Raw genomic sequence first — 19,529 nt, 5'->3', positions numbered from 1 at the left:
AAGAGATTTCAGCATATGGTGCTGTAGTTGATATGCATTTTTTTGAATATCAGCCGAATCCATTTTTTGTCAATATGAAATTTGGGTTAATTGCTTCAATAAGTGCACCCTAGGAAAGAGAGATGACAAGAAATTAAAACATTTCACTATAAGCTGATATGGGTGGAACTGAGATCTATGATTTGCCTCCAATACTTGCATTTTTATGCAAAAGCTGACAGATTAGAGTTCTGATTTTCTTTGGAGGATGGGACCAATCTTCCTTTCCTTCATGCCATTTCTGTATGAATTCCCCCAACTCAAGGCTACTATGAGACACAAACAGAATATTTAAATCACAGAAAAGAGATAACCTCTCTCTATATCCACAGCTTTTCATCTGAGATAGGTTAAAGGTAATACATATAAATTATACATGAATATTTATTTATTTATTTATTTATTTATTTATTTATTTATTTATTTATTTATTTATTTATTTATTTATTATTTAAATTTATATACCGCCCTATTCCCGTAGGACTCAGGGCGGTTTACAGGGAAAATTAAAATACATAACATACAAATTAAAATCAGTTAAAACTATGATTAAATTATAGTCCCTGAAGTTAAACTAAAACCCAATTAAATTAAATTAGTTAAAACCCCTCAGTCTGGGCCAAACAGCTCGAAGAACCAGGTTTTCAAGTCCCGGCGAAATGAGTCATAAATGTAGTAAAAATTAAAGGTCAGAAGAATTGTAAAAACAGCTTTATCTCAGGCCATATATGTGCTCTTAGTTATAATGGATGACTACCTACCAAGTACAGAGTGAATTCATAAAGGAAATGTAATATCTCAAACAGAACAATCTGGCTCTGGTATAGTTTGTTCAGGTTTTATTTTTCCCCTTTTATTGATGACATTTTGATGTCAACTATAAGAGGGAATTTCAACAAACTGTGAAAGAATTCCTATAAGGCTATAAGAATTAACCTTATAAGAAAAGAAGTTATGAAAAGAATTACAGAGATAAGTCTAGCTGGAGAAGGAAAAACTAGATGGCTGGAGATGGAATGGAATGACACATGGAGAAAGCAGCATATGGACCAGTTGTTGGTCCTATTTGTTTGCAGTTCAAGGTGATCCATTTTTATTGCTTGGAAAATGGATGATAAGGAAAATGGATGATAGGCAAATCACTAACCTATTTCTATCCCAGATTATTCACATGTAAGCATTCAAGCACATGTCTTTGGCGGTTTAATATTATCTTCATTAGATTGCAAATATAATTTTATTAGTTCATGGAAGTCAACTCCCTTTGAGACTAATTTTACATGCAAAATTGTTCATGATGCTAAGTACCAAGTTTTAATTCTCTTCTTTTCACCTCTTTAGATCTGGTAACGCTTTATATGCTTGATAATATTGATCTGAAACAGCAATCTTAAAATGCCATGCCTAAGAGATCAATATTCTTTATTCTATCTGGAAGAACATCAAACACATTTTGTTTCTTTTTTATCTGTCTATACTTTCTTGTCTGGACTGCAGATTATATATTTAACATTCAGTTCCGGCTGCCAGCTGCTTTTTATTGAATCACACAGCTAGGCCTAGAAGAAACTACATCAGGTATCAGAACTGATTTATGTTTCTAGAGAACCAGCCAAAGAAAGAAACTAGTGACAATCTTCCATGCATCAAATTACTCTTGGATTATTATCAGAAATGGGATGTCTGCCATTCCTTTTAAATCTCCACTATTTGGAGCCTAGTTAGATCAGGAAGCAAATCCTACTTCTCATGGCACCTCAGGTAACATTGTGCTCCCTTTTTGTGGATCCTAATGCTAGTTGAACAAGAGCAAACCAGCTTGCTTATAACCAAAGCTACTGTCACATACTGTAGATGTATAAGAGTGTAGCAAAAGATAAATTTGTGATTCAGCACATACCTTAAAAAGTATCCATGCTCCCTCGCAATATTTTTCTATCCCCTAGTTTCTCATGTCCAGAAACCTTAAGCTGATATGATAGCCTCTCAGGCATCAGTATTTAGATATCTACAACCCTTTCCAACTGAGTCCCTTCCAGAATGGTTCAGCTATGCTGGCTGGATACTGCAGCATCTACAGATTGGTAGGGAAAAACTGATTATCACCATCTTTCCCTTCAATATTTGCTTTAACTTTAAAACCACATTCCAGTTGAACAGAATCCTAGACAGCATCTATCACAACTAACTGATGATGATAATATAATTGATGACAATATAACTGATGACAATCAGAGTGAAGATGTTCAGATACTATAACACTAAAATACGATTAAATAGTAACCATGCCGTGAGAAAAAAAATGTTGTAACCATGTAGTCAGAAAAATGTGGTCAAAAAGGGCACTCAAGCTGATTATTAATTTGCATTGCATCCCACTGAGACCAAACAAGGATGAATAACCTCTTGATAGCTGGGGGAAGCATCCATTATATTTGGAGTGGACAAAGAGCTAGGGTGATTATGCATGTAATAAATACACAGGATTGGGATCACATTTATTAATTTTCCCAATGCTTTTTAAAATTGACTATCTTAATTACTATTTTAGAACTTCACCCACATTTTTCATGCATTTCCTACATCAACATGGGAATAAACTATTCTGCTCAAGTTGAAGCTAAATCCATAAGATGCAACGAGAACTTGAACTAAACATGTCCTTGAGTCTTAACTGGTCTGTAATGTTTTAAGAGCTTAGTGCATATGTAGAAAATATTTTCGGAGAATTCCAATCAAGAATAAATTATTTGTAGGATTTTTTTATCATGAATCCTTTACATCTCCTTTCATTATTGCAAATGTTTTGCTCAACTTTCTGCAAAACTATTTTCTGATGATAATTAATTTCAAGTACTGTTGCTGGACAAAATCATCTTTTCTGAAAATTAATAATCCTAGAGCAACATTTCTAGTTTAGTATCTTTGTCATGCGAGCTGGGTATGATCTATATATTTGATGGGGCCTCAGTGGAGAACACTGTCTTAAAGGATTCCAAATCACTGATATCCACTGATATCAAGCTAATTAGTATTTTGTGAAACAAAATTATTTTTTAGTCCCATGGAAGCTTGTCAAAGAAGAAAATTCTGTAGTCTAGAACTTCCTTCTCTTTAATGTTCATATATCTTGTATATAAACATTTAAGTAATAACATTATGAAAAAAACCATACACCCAAAACTTTCATCACTCTGCAAATAAATTTTGCTCTAAAGCAGACATGTCAAACACAAGGCCCGTGGGGCGAAACCGGCCTGAGAAGTGGTTTCATGTAGCCTGTGGAGCCATCCTGGAAACAGCGAGGGAACGACCCCCGCTGCCTTGGCCCTGGCCTAGGCCAGCTGGGAGCCAATGTACAATTTTGTGGTGGCCATCCATGCTGGAACACATTCAGTCTTAGCTCCACAAGGCTGTCCTGGAAACAGTGAGGGACTGGCCCCTGCCACATCAGCCCTGCCCCCAGGGCGTGCACTGGGGAGGTGTCACCCTTCGTGAGGAATGAAGAAATGCACCATTGCCTGGAAGTGGCCAGAAATTCACATATCCAGATGGAATGAGAGGGAGGGAGGGTCTGAGGGAATTCCTGTCTTAGTCCTGCCCTGCTGCCCTTTTGCCATCCCCTTGCCCCCTCCTCCTGGCCTATCCCGGGGGTCTCCCATCCTATTGCTAAAGATGCTTTGGTTACAAAGCTGGATCTCCTCACATGGAGAGGGAGTGGGCCTCCCTCTGATCCATCACTTTGCCCTCCTGAATGCACCATGAACAACCTGGCTAAGGAGAGTGAGCACAGCAGCAGCAGCCTTGAGGAGGAGGTAAGCACAGCTGGGCACCCCCTTGGTGAAGTGAGGCTGGGCTAGGTGTTGCGGGAGCTTGAGGGCCAGGCTGGGCATTTGACCTCTGCTGGCTGGGACTGTGACACAGTCCAGGCCTGAGAGGGACGGTGAGGCTCCACCAGTGCACCATTTCCTGGCACTCACCCCAGTCCCACTCCCCTTTGCCATAAACCCTCATGTCTGCCCCAGTCCTGCCCATGTCCCCACAGGCACCCCTGATGCGAGCGACATCAAGCTGGCCATGTCCACCCAGTAGGTCACACCCACCCCAGCCACGCCCACCAGTAGGTCGCACCCACCCGGCCCCCCAAGAGCAACCACAATGCTGATGTGGCCCTCAATGAAATTGAGTTTGACACCCCTGCTCTAAAGTGAAAGAATGGGGGAGAAGTAACAAGCTAAATATAGAAAATTTCAGCTTAACTAAAAAGGTATTCCAACAGGATAAAACAATATATTTAGAGATTTATTCAATCAAAGATGCTTCATTTGTTTCTTCTTCAGCATATTACCTTCACACATTCTCAGCTCTACAAACATACTAGACATAGCTTTTTGAGATTAGTAGATATTTGATAATTAGATTTAATGATCATGCTTTTTTCTCTCTCAGTCTATGATTTGTAGAGCTAACTGTTGAGTTAATCTTGATGAGTGCCCAGAACTGGTATGAAATGTACACGTTCTCCAGAAGGTCACAAACAATGGTTATATTGCAGTATCAACATCTATGTGATTGGAAAGCCTAGCATAATCTCATTTAATTTCAGAAAAGAAAAAAGTACTTCTTAAAATGGACTATTAAATAGAACAGAAATCAATATATATATATGAGTTTACTGTACTTTCAAACTCAGAAAATGAGTAATGCAGACTATAAATCTGAATTTAAAGCACAAGAAGATGGGACATAAAAGACAACAAGATCCCTTTAAAATTCTATCGTTAACAAACAGAAAACCAGCCAGGGAGATATGCCACAAAAGCATGAAAGATTACAAAATAGAAGAAGAAAGTCACCCCAACCTAAGGGCATTCTTCCCATTGTATTTCGCCATAAGGTTGGTGGAGGTGGACATATAAATTCTATAAAGATTAATACTGAAAGAAGTCCTACTGAATGTATTCATAAATTAATACATCAGATAGGAAGTGGAACTACCAAAATAGTCTTACCAAAATAATCAACCTGGCTAAATATTAGAATAATATAGAATATTATATATATATATAATATATATATAATGATTGTTTGAAATTTGAAAAAAGTGTATGTGTTTTATCTAATAAGAACAAAAACTAGGAAAAAAGACTGCTTTAAAGGAAAGCAGCCCTCTGTCAAGTATCTTCACTACCTAACAGAGAGGACTGGGTTTTTCTTTTTAAATTGCACTACAGAGCAGTCAAATGTAAAATCTGCTGCATGGGTATCCAACTCAGCCATTCTCTCTATTGAGCTGCTGCACTATCAGCCTCCTCTACCACAAAGATCCTGCAGGAGAAAGGCAGTATGGACAACCATGGGATCTGGCAGGGTGACAGCTGTGAACCATAAACACAAAGCTTTCACTGTGTCCCTGCCTAATAGATACAGTGCCCTTGCTGACCTAAATAGGGACATTAAGGAGAGAGGTAAAGGTATTTGTGATGATGATAACTCAAATAAGCAGGGGATTGTGGTCCAAGACAAAGAACTTGCTTTGGATAGGGGAAAGTATGAATCAGGTATTACACACCAGTCATACAAGAAGAACAAGGCATCCAAAAAGAGAGGCCACCTTCTGGTTGGTGAGTCAATTATAAGGGATATAAATTTAGGAAAGGATATGGAGGTTTTGAAAGAGGTCAGGTGTCTGCCAGGTGCTACTGCCAGCAGGGACAAGAAGCGTATTTTTAAGAGAGTCAAGAATGCCAGCAAGGACTGTGACATTGATGCTATTGTACATCTTGGTATGAATGATCTGTCCCAAAAAGATGTACTTTCTGTGCAGAATGATTTCCAGAGCTTGGGGCAGGCACTTAGTAGGATAGGCTGTAGGCTTACTTTTTTAGAGGTTTTACCAATATATATAAGGAACAAAATGGAAAAGGCCAGAATATAGCAGAGTTCAATGTGTGGCTAAAGGAGTGGTATAAAGGAGAAGGCTTTGGTTATATTAGTCACAATGTCTGCAGCTGATCCAACAAAAAACTGTACAAAATAGATGGTCTGAATCTGTCAAAGAAAGGGACTGGGATACTTGGCATTAAATTCACAGACTTTCTGGAGAAACATTTAAACTAAAAAATGGGGACAGTAAGTTAATTGATATAGAACAGTGATGGCGAACCTTTTAGAGACTGAGTGCCCAAACTGCAACCCAAAACTCACTTATGTATCATTGGGTGCCGGGTGGGTGTAGCCCATTGTGTGGGTGTGGCCAATTGGGTGGGCATGGTCCATTGGGTGGGTGTGGCTGCGGTGGTAATGGCAGACTGGGTGGGACTAAAAAGTTCGATCAATCAATTCCAACTTTGCGAGATCTTTTTTTCCCGTGAGAAGTTGAAATTGATTGATTGAATGAATCTTTTTTTTGCCCATGGAGGTGGAGGCCTAAAGCGAAAGGTTTTATAAAACCCAGCTGAAGGCCTAGGAATGGGACAAGAGTGCACGTGCCCACAGAGAGGCTCTGCATGCCACCTGTGGCACATGTGCCATAGGTTCGCCACCACAGATATAGAACATTTCTGTCCCAGCAATCTAAAACTAATAGGGTTATCAGTGCATGTAAATAGATGTTTGTGTGGGTAAGAATATCAACCTTGCTGTTAAGCAAAATCAAGCTTATAAGAGTGAGCACCATACCAAGATTAATCAAACAGGTGGTAAGGAAGTAGGGGAACTCAGGCACCACACAGGTTATGTAGAAAGTAAAGTAAAAAAGGACTCAAATATCTATACACCAATGTACAGATTATGAGCAATAAACAGGGTGAATTAGAAATTCAAGTAAATGAAGGCATTGAAGGTATTGTCATTACGGAACCTTGGTGGGATGAAACCCACTAATGGCACATACAGCTAGAGGGATTTAAATTATTTTAAAGAAACAGACCAAATAAAAGAGGATGTGGACTTGCACTATATATAAGAAATAACTACATCTCTACAGAAATAGAGCACAACAATGATAAAAACTGTCTTGAATACATTTGGGTCAATATAAAAGGGGGGAAAATGACATAGCCATAGGTGTATATGATAGGTCACCCAACCAAACAGAGGAAATAGATGAACTTTTTGCTACTCAGTTAACTAAGATACGTAGGAAGCACATCACAATAGTAATGGGGGACTTTAACTACCCTGACATCAACAGGGAGATAAACTCTACACCAAGTGGAAGATCAAACAGATTCATGACAAATCTAGCAGACAACTTTGTCTCCCAAAAAGTAGAAAAGGGAACTAGGGGATCAGCCATATTGGACTTAATTCTCACTAACAGAAAAGAAACCTTGGGGGGTGGGGGGGGTGGAGTGATCATGCAATATTGGAATTCACCATTATGCAAGCACAAGCAACAGAACATAGTCAAACTACGTTAAGAGAGCTAATTTCAATAAACTTAGAGAGAGCTTGGGAAGGATTCTATGGATGAGAGTTCTCAAGGGGAAAACAACTCAAGAAGCTTGGGAAATTTTGAAAGTGAGATTATAAAAGCCCAGTCTAGCATAATACCACTGAAGAAGAAAAATAACAGGTCTCAAAATAAACCAGCATGGCTGTCTAAAGAACTCTCTTATAAATTAAAAGACAAAAAGGACAAGTATAAAAAGTGGAAAGACAAGAACATAACTAAGGCAGAATATCAACAAATTGCCTGAACCTGCAAAGATGAAGTGAGGAAAGCGAAGTCTCAAAATGAACTAAAGCTTGTGACAAAAGTCAAAAATAACAAAAAAAGCTTCTTTCAACATGTAAAAAACAAGAAAAAAGTCAAGGAAACAATTGGTCCATTAGTGGGAGAAAGTGGCAAAAAGGCAACAGGAAGAAAGCAGAGCTAATTAACTCATTTTTTGCATCCATCTTTACACAAAGGGAAAAAGCAGTTCACCCTATCAAAAACAGTACCATAAAAAACAGATTAGAAACACATGTTAAAATAGGCAAGAAAATGGTAAGTGACATCCTGTCCACCCTAAATGAGTTCAAATTACCAGGACCAGATGGATTACACCCCAAGGTTTTGAAGGAATTGGCAGACATGATCTCTGAACTATATGTTTCAAAGATCCTGGAGCACCAGGGAACTACTATAGGACTGGAAAAGTGCTGATGTAGTTCCCATCTTCAAAAAAGGAAAAAAATAGATCCATGAAACCAGAGACCTGGGAAGATTCTGGAAAAGATAATCAAGCAACGAATAAGCAAACACCTAGAGGCAAACAAAGTCATTACCAAAAACCAACATGGGTTTGTCAAAAAGAGATCATGACAGACAAATCATATTGCATTCTTTAACCAGGTGACAAAATTATAGGACCAGGGGAATGCTGTGGATATCATTTACTTGGACTTCAATAAGGCATTTGATAAAGTAGACCACAACCTACTAGTAGATAAGATAAAAAAATGTGATATAGATAGCATCACCACCAGATGGATTCATAACTGACTGACCAAACACACTCAATGTGTAGTCCTCAATGGAACTGCATCTACATGGAGGGAAGTATGCAGTGGGATACCCCAAGGCTCTGTTTTAGGCCCAGTACTCTTCAACATCATCAATGATTTGGATGAGGGGATAGATGGGAACTCATCAAATTTGCAGATGACAGTAAGCTGGCAGGAATAGCCAACACTCCAGAAGATAGGATTATGATACAGAAGGATTTTGACAGATGTAAATATTGGGTGCTATCTAACAAAATGAAATTCAATGGTGAAAAAAGTAAGTTCCTATATGTAGGCAGGAAAAACCAAATGTACAGGTATAGTATAGGTGGTATCTTGCTCAATAGTAGTAACTGTGAGAGGGATCTTGGAGTCCTAGTGGACAATCACTTAAATATGAGCCAGCAGTGTGCTGCAGCTGCCAAAAGAGCCAACACAGTGCTAGGCTGCATTAACAGAGGGATAGAATCAAGATCACGTGAAGTATTAATACCACTTTACAATGCCTTGGTAAGGCCACACTTGGAATACTGCATCAAGCTTTGGTCACCACAATGTAAAAAAGATGTTGAGACTCTAGAAAGAGTACAAAGAAGAGCAACAAAGATGATCAGGGGACTGGAGGCTAAAACATATAAGGAACGGTTGCTGGAATTTGGTATGTCTAGTTTAATGAAAAGAAGGGCTGCGGTTGACATAATAGCAGTATTCTGATATGACAGGGTTTGTCACAAAGAAGAGGGAGTCAAGCTATTCTCCAAAGCACCTGAAGGCAGGACAAGAAGCAATGGATGGAAACTAATCAAAGAGAGAAGCAACCTAGAACTAAAGAGAAATTTCCTGATTGTGAGAACAATTAAGCAGTGGAACAACCTGCCTCCAGAAGTGGTGAATGCTCCAACACTGGAAGTTTTTAAGAACTTCAGACAACCATTTGTCTGAAATGGTATGGGGTTTCCTGCCTAAGCAGGGGGTTGGATTAGAAGACCTCCAAGGTCCCTTCCAACTCTGTTATTCTATTCTATTCTATTCTATTCTATTCTATTCTATTCTATTCTATTCTATTCTATTCTATTCTATTCTATTCTATTCTATTCTATTCTATTCTATTCTATTCTATTCTAATGTGGAATTTATGGAAGTTTCCATTTTACAAGTAAAATAAATCCGGTATAGTGATAATAATATTTTAGGCTTATGTTGGATAACTCTGAATACAGGGCTATGATTTGATGATAAACTGCACAGGTTTTTTTAATGTGAAAGTTTTTTATTAGATTATCTCAAATAGAATATGATGCCTATTCCATCCTCCAGGTATGATTGACTTAAGAACCGCATCACTTAGCAAAGGAAACTCTGGTCCCAATTCTGGTCATGTTGAGGACTACCTGTATTTTTCTTTGAAGTTTAGCTGTCCATGTTAATATTTTAGCTTCAGTAAACAAGTCTGATGGTGTAATATTGCTGTTGAATCAAGATATCCATGGTCACCAATTGCTCTAGAGCCATGTTTCTCAATCTCAGTGCTGGATGTGGAATTCTGTCAGTTGAAGTTCACACATCTTACAATTGCCAAGCTTGAGAAATATTGCTCTAGAGCACAAGGAAGAGAGTCTGGAGTTCTGAAAATTTTCTTTCTGTACAAGCTTCCTCAAGAGTCATGACAGGATATTTGTCAGCCATAAACCGCATGCCCTGCTATCATTTATAGTGCAGTGTCTGTTCGTAAGCAGCGACCTAGCTGCCACCATGTTTTCAGAATGTGTGATTGCTCTTGGGTAAAGGTAATGCAGTGGCTGGATATCTGTGGGATCAAATTCTATGATATTGTGCAAAACTAGCAATAAGGTAAGATATTATAAGCATTTCTTGAATTTTCCCCTCCATCTTGCCCATTTGACACGCATTAAAGGGGCGGTGGCTCAGTGGCTTAGGATGCTAAGCTTGTCGATCAGAAGGTCGGCAGTTTGGCGGGTCGAATCCCGAGTGCCGCGTAACAGAGTGAGCGCCTGTTACTCATCCCAGCTTCTGCCAACCTAGCAGTTCGAAAGCACCTAAAAATGCAAGGAGAAAAATAGGGGCCACTATGGTGGGAAGGTAACAGTGTTCCGTGCGCCTTTGGCGTCTAGTCATGCCGGCCACATGACCACGGAGACATCCTCGGACAAGCGCTGGCTCTTCGGCTTTGAAACAGAGATGAGCACCGGCCCCTAGAGTTGGAAACGACTAGCACGCATGTGCGGGGGAACCTTTACCTTTTACCTTTACTAAAGGGGGTGAATATGTACTTTCATTAAATGAAGGGAGTAGAAGTAGGCTGTTCTAACTTAAAGCTCTGAATGGTACTGGATACATGTTTCTTTTCTAGGAATTAAGAAAAGTTTCTAATAGTACTGTACTTTTTTTCTGTCCATTAGATAAATCATATGTAAATTTAATGGACTGGCAAGAGAGAAAGAAATGTCTGTAAAAATGAAACTGAGGCTTACCTGAATCTTAACAACATATAGAGGGAGGGTGGTGTACACTGCACAACACACCCCACCTGCTTGCCTGCTCTAACTCTGTCTAGAGCCCTTCTGCCTCTCTCTTCTCAGCCAATGTCACCAGTGTCTCAAGGCATTATTGCCTGTGATAATTTCCCAATCTCCTCTCCTCACTTCTTTTCCTGCATCCACATCTGCTTCTACAACTTATGCCCCAGCTGGCACAAACATTTTCAGCAGATTTTTGTGCATTAAATTTGGAGTCTGTTAAGTAAGGCCTATTAAACTGAGCGTTTACCAATCTGCTAAAATGTCAAATGCAGATTAACTTAAATGTGTGAAAAAGTATGTGTTACAAAAATAGCTATCTTATTGTGAATACAGGTAATCCTCAACTTACGACCCCAATTGAGCCCAAAATTTCTGTTGCTAAGTGAAACATTTGTTAAGTGAGTTTTGCCCCATTTTATGATTTTTTTCATAAATCGTTGTTAAGGAATCATTGAAGTTGGTAAATTAGTAACGTGGTTGTTAAGTGAAACTAGTTTCCCCACTGCCTTTGCTTGTCAGAAGATTGGAAAAGGTGATCACATGACCCCTGGACACTGCAACCATCATAAATGTGAGTCAGTTGCCAAGCGTCTGAAGGTTGATCATGTGACCATGGGGATGCTGCAATGGTTGTAAATGTGAAAAATGGGCATAAATCACTTTTTTTAAGTGACATTAACTTTGAACGGTCACTAAATGAACTGTTATAAGTCGAGAACTACCAGTAATTTTGCTTGCCCTAAAGTTATCTAAAGCAATAGACTCTGTGATGGTAAATGGGGTAATGACGTTCTAAGTGCGATGTTCTCTTTTAAGAAGCATATTTCTTGCTTTGCTCCAGAAGGAAAGCAGGTTTACCAATTAGTTATTTTTCCCAGAGGCTTTATTATTGTATAAGTGATTATTTGCCTTCTGGACAACCTGTAATTGTTTAATCAATAATATATTTGGAAGAGAAATTGACCATGTAGACAGCTATTTCATTAAACACATTTTAATGATAATAATTTACAGAGAAGATACAGCATACAGTAGGTAATCATAATGGAGTCAAGCTACTTGTACAGCTTTTATTTGAATCTGGGGTATTATAAAAGATGGAAGAAAAGATTATGGTCAAGTCCAGGTGACTAAACAGATACAACTCAACAGTTTTCTTAGCAGCAGAACAGTTTGCCAGTTGCTATTTTCCTTGATGTTTTTCAATTTCTCTGGCTCTCCTACTGTCCTGGTATCCATGGCTGGTTCCCATCTGTGTACAAACTAGGTCCAATCCAGCTCTGCTTCCAAGCCCAGTCACATTTGATCAGAGGCTACTAAGGCTATTTTAAAGTCTCCATTGATATTCGTTGAAGTTGTGAAAGATTTACATCTCTACATCCTTTTTGTAATTTCATTTAGCACTTACAAGCCCAGAACAAATTGTGTGTATGTGTGTCCCTGTGTGCGCACACATGTACTCTAAATATATAACACCTTCTAATAGACTGGTCTATTCTGGAAGATCCTGTATTTTCTCTAGTATATGAAATATCTACTGTGTATATGATACAATGATGAGAACTATGGATTTGCATTATTACATTTATTATATCTATATACAAGAGAAACAATTTGGAAGTAATGCTATGATGACGTAGAAAAGGGCACATAGCCCTTTTTGAAACATAATGATTTGAATCTGCGTCAGAGCTAGAACAAAATACATACATTTGTTGAAAATACTTAAAATCACAGTTAGCTTGCCAAAGTAAGTACTTTGTTCATTTTGAACAGCTAACTGAGCATTCCTGCTCTCATGATCCAGCACTATTAAAAATGAAATAATATAATGTATCATTCCCAAATATATATTATGATAGGAATATCCTGCAAAATAGACACTTTTGCAAGGAACAATGGTTTGAAACTGATATAATCTAGGTTCATCAGTTATTTTACAAAAAATTAAATAGCTCTAATAGAAATGTAAAGTAATGCTCTATTGTTTTATGCAGACATTTAGGGATAATAATTTAACGAGATGCTTACATGAATTTACAACTATCTGGGTTCTTTATTATAGTGAGAAAATGGTTACTATCCTTTCAGGAAATAATACTCTTTGGCTATACCTGCCCTTTGCAAGGAGCTTCCCCCCACAAGGGCTCAGATTGCCCTGACTTTACTGGCCACAACAATCAAAGAAATCAATAGAAAATAACAAAAATAAAGATAAAAGATGGTAAGTGCAATGAAATTTTCACTGTCCCCTGCTAAAGGCCTGGTTGAAGAGCCAGGCCTTCAAAGCTTTTTTAAAGAACAGAAAAGTGGGGACTCTCTGGATCTCGAGGGGAACCTCGTCCCAGAGGACAAGCAATGCTACACAGATTGTGTGCTTCAAAGGAACCCAGAGCACAGCAATCAACCAGTGGAAGAACTTGCCTTCAGAAGTTGTGGGTGCTCCATCCCTGGAGGCTTTCTAAAGGAGACTGAAATGGTATAGGGTTTCCTGCTTAAGCAAGGGGTTGGACTAGAGGACCTCTTAAGGTTCCTTCCATATTCTATGTTCTCTTTTACCACTGCAGGATTGAATTGGCCAAGAAAATGTTATGAGAGACAGGTAGTCCCTCAAGTAACTAGGCCCTATGCCATGTAGGACTCTATAGGTAACAACCATCATACTGAATTGCACAAGATTCTTGATTATGTGCTGATTATACATCGGTTTTGCATGTTTCTTTTGGTTTCCTATGGTATTTATTCCATTTTAATTTTATTATTGTATGCCACCCAGAGTCACAGACTTTAAGAGGCAAATCAATTCATAATAATGTTTTATATGTATTAGAGACAACTTCATGTAGTGAAACATGAAAATGTTTCATTCCAAATTTTCACAAACTATGTAGCAGTACTTTCTGAAATATATACTTTAGTTGATTAAGAAGTAGACCCAAGGTGTCAAGGCCAATCATTTTTGCATTTTAGAAATGGAGGTTTAAAGGAAGAAAAATGTAATTGTTAAAAACTCCAACCTCCTGAAAAGTTTGCCACGGGTAAGGAGTTATAGGGCAAAAGGGGTATAATGGTATGTGAGAAAGACCTTAGGAGATAGGACAAAGAGATGCTGTCTAGTAAACCATCAGAAAGGAGACAATATAGCCCAAAGCTGGATAGTGGGCAGAGCAAGATGCTGAGAAGGGGCTGACAGGAGATTTGTACTTTCAGACTTCCAAGATTCAGTTTAGATAGCCTTTAATAAAGTAGAAATAACTTATCTGGTTGTGTTTCCTGTCTGTACCTGAGAAACAGAGTTTTAATCCCTCTGGAAAAATAAAAAAGCTCTCAAAATTCCATCAGCTCCAAAAAATACCTCAAATAGTGTGATGATTTAAGTCCTACACATTCTGGTGGTATCATAATACTCCAGCCTTTACATCAGGCAATTCAAAGAATTGTACTGTACTGTAGTTTGAAAGTTGATCAAAGATTGCCAAACTCACAGAGATCAAAGACAAAACACCCTGATGATTGAAAAGATCATTCATTTATGTAGTTCAACAAACATACAATCCAGTTTTGCAACCCTAGAATTTGATAAGACATAAGGTGTATCTTAAATCTCTATATAAGAAAGAGTGGATTGGGTCTCTAAAAGTAAAGATAATAATAGAAAGAGCTCCATGACCTATAAATTGTTCTGTCCGTCTCTGACAAAGCATTGAAAATCTAAAGATGTCCTTCAGCCTCCACATTTTTGCACTCCTGATTTAGTTGTTCACCTAAACAGAGACCCAGAAGAAAACAGATTTGTATTATCTTGGCATGTTCCTAGAGCAGGAATTCATTATTATTATTTTCACAATTTGGCAAGCAGAATTTTAAAAGAAAGAACCAGGCTACCGACATCCTTTCCAATATCCTCTAAAGAGAAGATCTGCCGAGGGCTAGACAGATATCAAAAACCAGCAGCATAGTAATGATTGCTCAACACAGCTTCAGTAACTTGTAAAGAGTGGAACTATTCTGATCTTAACCATATGAATGTCACCATGGGAGTAGCCTGCCCAAGGACAATTGCATTATGGACACTTCAACTAGTGCTTGACTTGATGAGATTAGAAAACAAGTGAACTCCCCCACCAGATAAGTTTGTTAATCACAGTGAACAGGTTATTGATAACAAATGCTAATTTACAACACATCCTATTTTTCTCCAGAAATATTTAGTTCAGGTGTATGTAGAATATAATTGCAAATCCAGATTTTATTTACCGGACTGAAACACGGAAAATTATTGGTTGTTGTTCTAAATTCTTTGTGTCCTTAATCTACGAGAGGAATGCAATTTTTACTAAATCTTGAGAGAACAGTTTAAGAAATGGTATGTTACTGTAATGGTTAGAAATATATTGGAAAGTGCCTATTTAATAAATTTCATAGGAATACTAAATACAACAGAAAATGAATAGCCTATGGTAGTATATCTAACACAATAACCATTTACTAGTTTTCTTTCCTCCTTATATCCATAGTATATAGTTTGTAACTCTGTAGTAAAGATGAAGGAGAAATATGCTTAGCCCAGATTATTAAACAAACTCACCCTATGCATACTTCACCAAAGTCATATAAAAACAGGAAAAAAGATGCACAATATATTCCTCACAAATAAGAATCCATAAAGACTTTATGAACGGAAAAGTAACAAGTAAACAATATCAAAGTTGATAAATTTCTCAAATGTATATCTCTATGCATCCATTGTCATCAACTCAGCCTCAGTTCAATTAATGCTTGCCTATAATTTTATTCATATCAGTCAATTCCCTTGATGAATGCCTTCATCCGAAGATTATTTTGATACTCAAAACGCAAACAGCTTTGGACATGACATGATATAGAAAAAGAAACAAGAAGCCAAGAATAAACAAGTCCTGCCAATAAAACCATTTGACATTTGATGTTTTATCTCCACTGCCTAAAATACAACCAAGCTGCTCCTGTATCAGGAAGTTTCATCATCTGACAGGGAGGAAAATAGCATGAGTCCTACTTTAGCCAAGTGGAGAAATTTGAGAAAAATGTTGCCATATATTTCAATGTTTTGGCCAAACAGATCACTACTACCAGCCAAAATCAAAGAGGAATATGTACATTCTGAAAGCATAAACGTGTCTGTGTTTTCAATAGTCAGGTAAACAAGCTGAACATATTGTTTAACATTAAGAAATATATACATTTGTATGTATGTCTATAAAACTGCAGATTTGTTTTATTTTAAAAATAAAGATGTGAAAAACAGCTTTTTGAAGGATGAATTGGTGATTTTATTATGGAGCAGGATAAGAAAAAGGAACACTTAATGTTTTCCTAATTATTCCTCTTCTCTCTTCCCCTCAATTCTTTTCACTTTCCATTTCATTTCATAAACTTATTTTGACAACATATATCCTACTTTCTGATATAAAATTATTCAACACAATTTACAAGAAAGAAAAACCTGTGTGGTTTTAGAAAAGAAAAGGAATTTCCTTTACTAATAAGTAAAATCCACTCTTGGTCTTTCTTGATATGTACAGTTTCTTCCCAAAATTTCTTTGCTTCTAGTGAAGACAACGTCTTAAAAGTGTTTTCTCAGTGGAAGAAATTAATGCTCTCCTATGTTCTCTTCCCTGAAGCATTAACTCATGCTAAGTTAAACATATTGAAATAAAGAGTTCAGTCTGATGCTTATTTTGTAAAATAAGAGACTGAATATGTTGAATCCAGATTTAGATATAGCAAATTGACAGAAATAAAGATGCTCAAGTTATCTTCTCTGTGACACTGGTACAATCTGAAAATGTTAGAAAAAGAATTGGGAAGGGATTCTATAAGGTAGTGTAGGATGCTGAGAAGAACAGGAAAATAATCAGGCAGAAGTATTATCCATTCATGGGGGTGCCAGTTCATATTCTTTTACCAATCAATTCTATATACATTTTCTCAAGAAATAAAGTCCTCTTATGTTCAACTGCTGTTACTAAGTCTGCATAAAATTACTGATTTATTTAACTAATATCTGCAATGCTAATATTTCTTTAACATTACAGAGTTCCTGAAGACTGAGTCAGGTAAATTTTTTAAAATCCAAATAGTATTTTCCCCCAATAACTTACTTGACACCAGTACTGGAGAGTGAACAAAGAACACACTGTCCAAGAGGAAATCTGCACAGAATGTTACTGTTTGTTCTCTATGAATGCAGAGGTATATCTGCTAAAAGAAAGGCATTCCATTCCTCTCCAGAGATTTCCCCTTCATTCAGTAGAACGGCAGCTCTGTGTTCACATCCCTTCCATTCAAGTTATGTTAGCCTGTCAGTTAAGACCCTTATTTGCTAGGCAGTCCTTTGCTACAAAAATTAATCCTAGACTTCAACTTGGCTTTACTTGCTCCTAATACGAAAGCAATTATTTGTATGCAATTTGCTCTTGGAAGCTAAGTGAGGGCATTTAAATATTGAACTAGTGGAAAATTACTGTGCAGAAAATGTTCTTTGGCACATCATTCTTGCAACTCAAATATTATTTTCATGAAAAGTTAATACCGTAACTGAATATTGATATGTTTGCCAGCCTTCACCTTCCCAAATGAACAAATTGGAGAACTCTTATCTGGAGAACTGCATTCAGACTAATTCTTATTCCAGGTTGTAGTTCTTTTGGCTTTGTTCTGTGTTTGCCCCAATTAATCCTTACATTTGCTCTGCCTCAGTGAAATATAAGAAACCATATAACTGGTGAGTTCCAGAGAACAGAACATATTGGTGGAGCATTGTATTAGTGGCAGCCCTTCTTTAAAAAGATTTTACAAGGTCATTCTCTATTTTTACTCTAATTCTGTGTCCTTCTTAATTCTAGCAGATATTCTGTGACTGATTGGTGTTGTTATTCTTGGCTGATGACTATAAAATACTACCTTCCACAATCTGCCACCCACTGTATATTTTGAGAGAGCAACCAAAATTCCTAACTAGCTGTCAAAGCAACCTTTATCATTAACCTTCATCTGCTAAATGAAGAAAGAAGTGAAAGAAGAAAAAGGAGTGATTAAAACAAGTTTAAGGAAGGATAGTGATGATATTGATATAAATTGTTATTCAAAGAAAAAATGACACAAAGGAATTTTAGCCAAGGATAGAGGTAAGGATAGAGTTAATAAACAAAAGGAAGCTAAAGGAGGCAGCAAGTCAAAACCAGTTCATGTACTCAGGAAGAGATGCAGTTTTTCTTGTACGACAAACCTGACGTACAGGCAGCTGTTGGATGGCTGTGTGTTACTGAGAAACTTAAATGAATCCTAAAAGATATTGTATCAGCATATGGTGGACTCATGAACAACAACAACAAAACTCCCAAACCTACTCTATTTTTTTTTATTTCTGTAGGTTTTTGCTGATTTGACCAGCACACTGTAAAAATGAGATTTTCTCAAATAAATGTCCAATTCTGAAGAGCAAATGATTTGCTGCCAACTTTAGACTCATTTAAATCTTTTCAACTGCAATAATCAGACAGAAAATAAAAATTCAAATGATTAAAATATCATTCCCTACTTAGAATTAACTGTGAACATAGTTGACATTTGATAACTTTTTTCTGAATAATTAAGAGTTGAACAAAAGTCACTCAACCTCGCAAAACTTTTATATTACTATGTGCATATGAGAGATACTGAATGAGAAAGAAAGAAAGAAAGAAAGAAAGGAAGGAAGGAAGGAAGGAAGGAAGGAAGGAAGGAAGGAAGGAAGGAAGGGAGGAAGGAAGGAAGGAAGGATAGCTCTTGTGGCAGGTTCTTATAGAATGATAATTTATAATCTAGAAACATCAGCTAAGAATGCAGAACAAAACTGCAAATCCTTAAGATATACACACAAAAGAAGTAGAGAATTACCCGTCAGAAGAGTCTTCCTGTTTTTGAAATGTCAGAGATATCAGTATTTTTTTTCTTGTACATCCAGATCTTGTTAACCCAGTCTTCTCTTAATGCTTAGTTCCTCTAAAAGTCTAAGTTTAACTGAAGAACAAGAACCTGCAATCAAGAGAAAAAGAGAAGGCGATAAGAGCAGGAAAGAATTTCAGCTGCTGGCTGCTGCTACTGTTCTAGAAGCATTTGAGCTATTTTCAGCACTCGACGGATTTGTCCGCAGTAAGAGAAACCAGAAAAGTACATGGGCAGGAAACCTAGGAGAACTTGGTCTGGTGCTCAAATTCCACATCCACTTTTGAAATGTTGAGAAAAATCAATTTTCAGGCTATTCAAAAAAGTACACTGCATGTTTGCACCAGAACCAGACCGTAATCACCTTCTTTTTCTTGGACCCAGTAACCAATGTGGCAAGCCCAGAAAATGTGTTTCTAGTTTCTAATAGACTCAAGCCAATTTCTCTGAACAGGAGTTCATTCTCCCCTTACTTTATTTTGTATC

General features: G+C 37.4%; 1 protein-coding gene across 1 annotated transcript in view; it reads right to left on the bottom strand.

The window, feature by feature from the left end:
- Positions 1 to 19,200, bottom strand: part of SORBS2 (sorbin and SH3 domain containing 2) — a 178,514-nt gene extending 159,314 nt beyond the window's left edge. The window contains exon 1 of the mRNA XM_081332252.1: positions 18,996 to 19,200. The gene's annotated coding sequence lies outside the window, so the exon portion shown is untranslated. The remainder of the gene's footprint in view (positions 1 to 18,995) is intronic.
- Positions 19,201 to 19,529: the final 329 nt, after the last annotated feature.

This window comes from Vipera berus, assembly GCF_964194415.1.
Source record: "Vipera berus genome assembly, chromosome: 7".
NCBI lineage: Eukaryota > Metazoa > Chordata > Lepidosauria > Squamata > Viperidae > Vipera > Vipera berus.
This window is presented reverse-complemented; position numbering and strand designations above follow the sequence as displayed.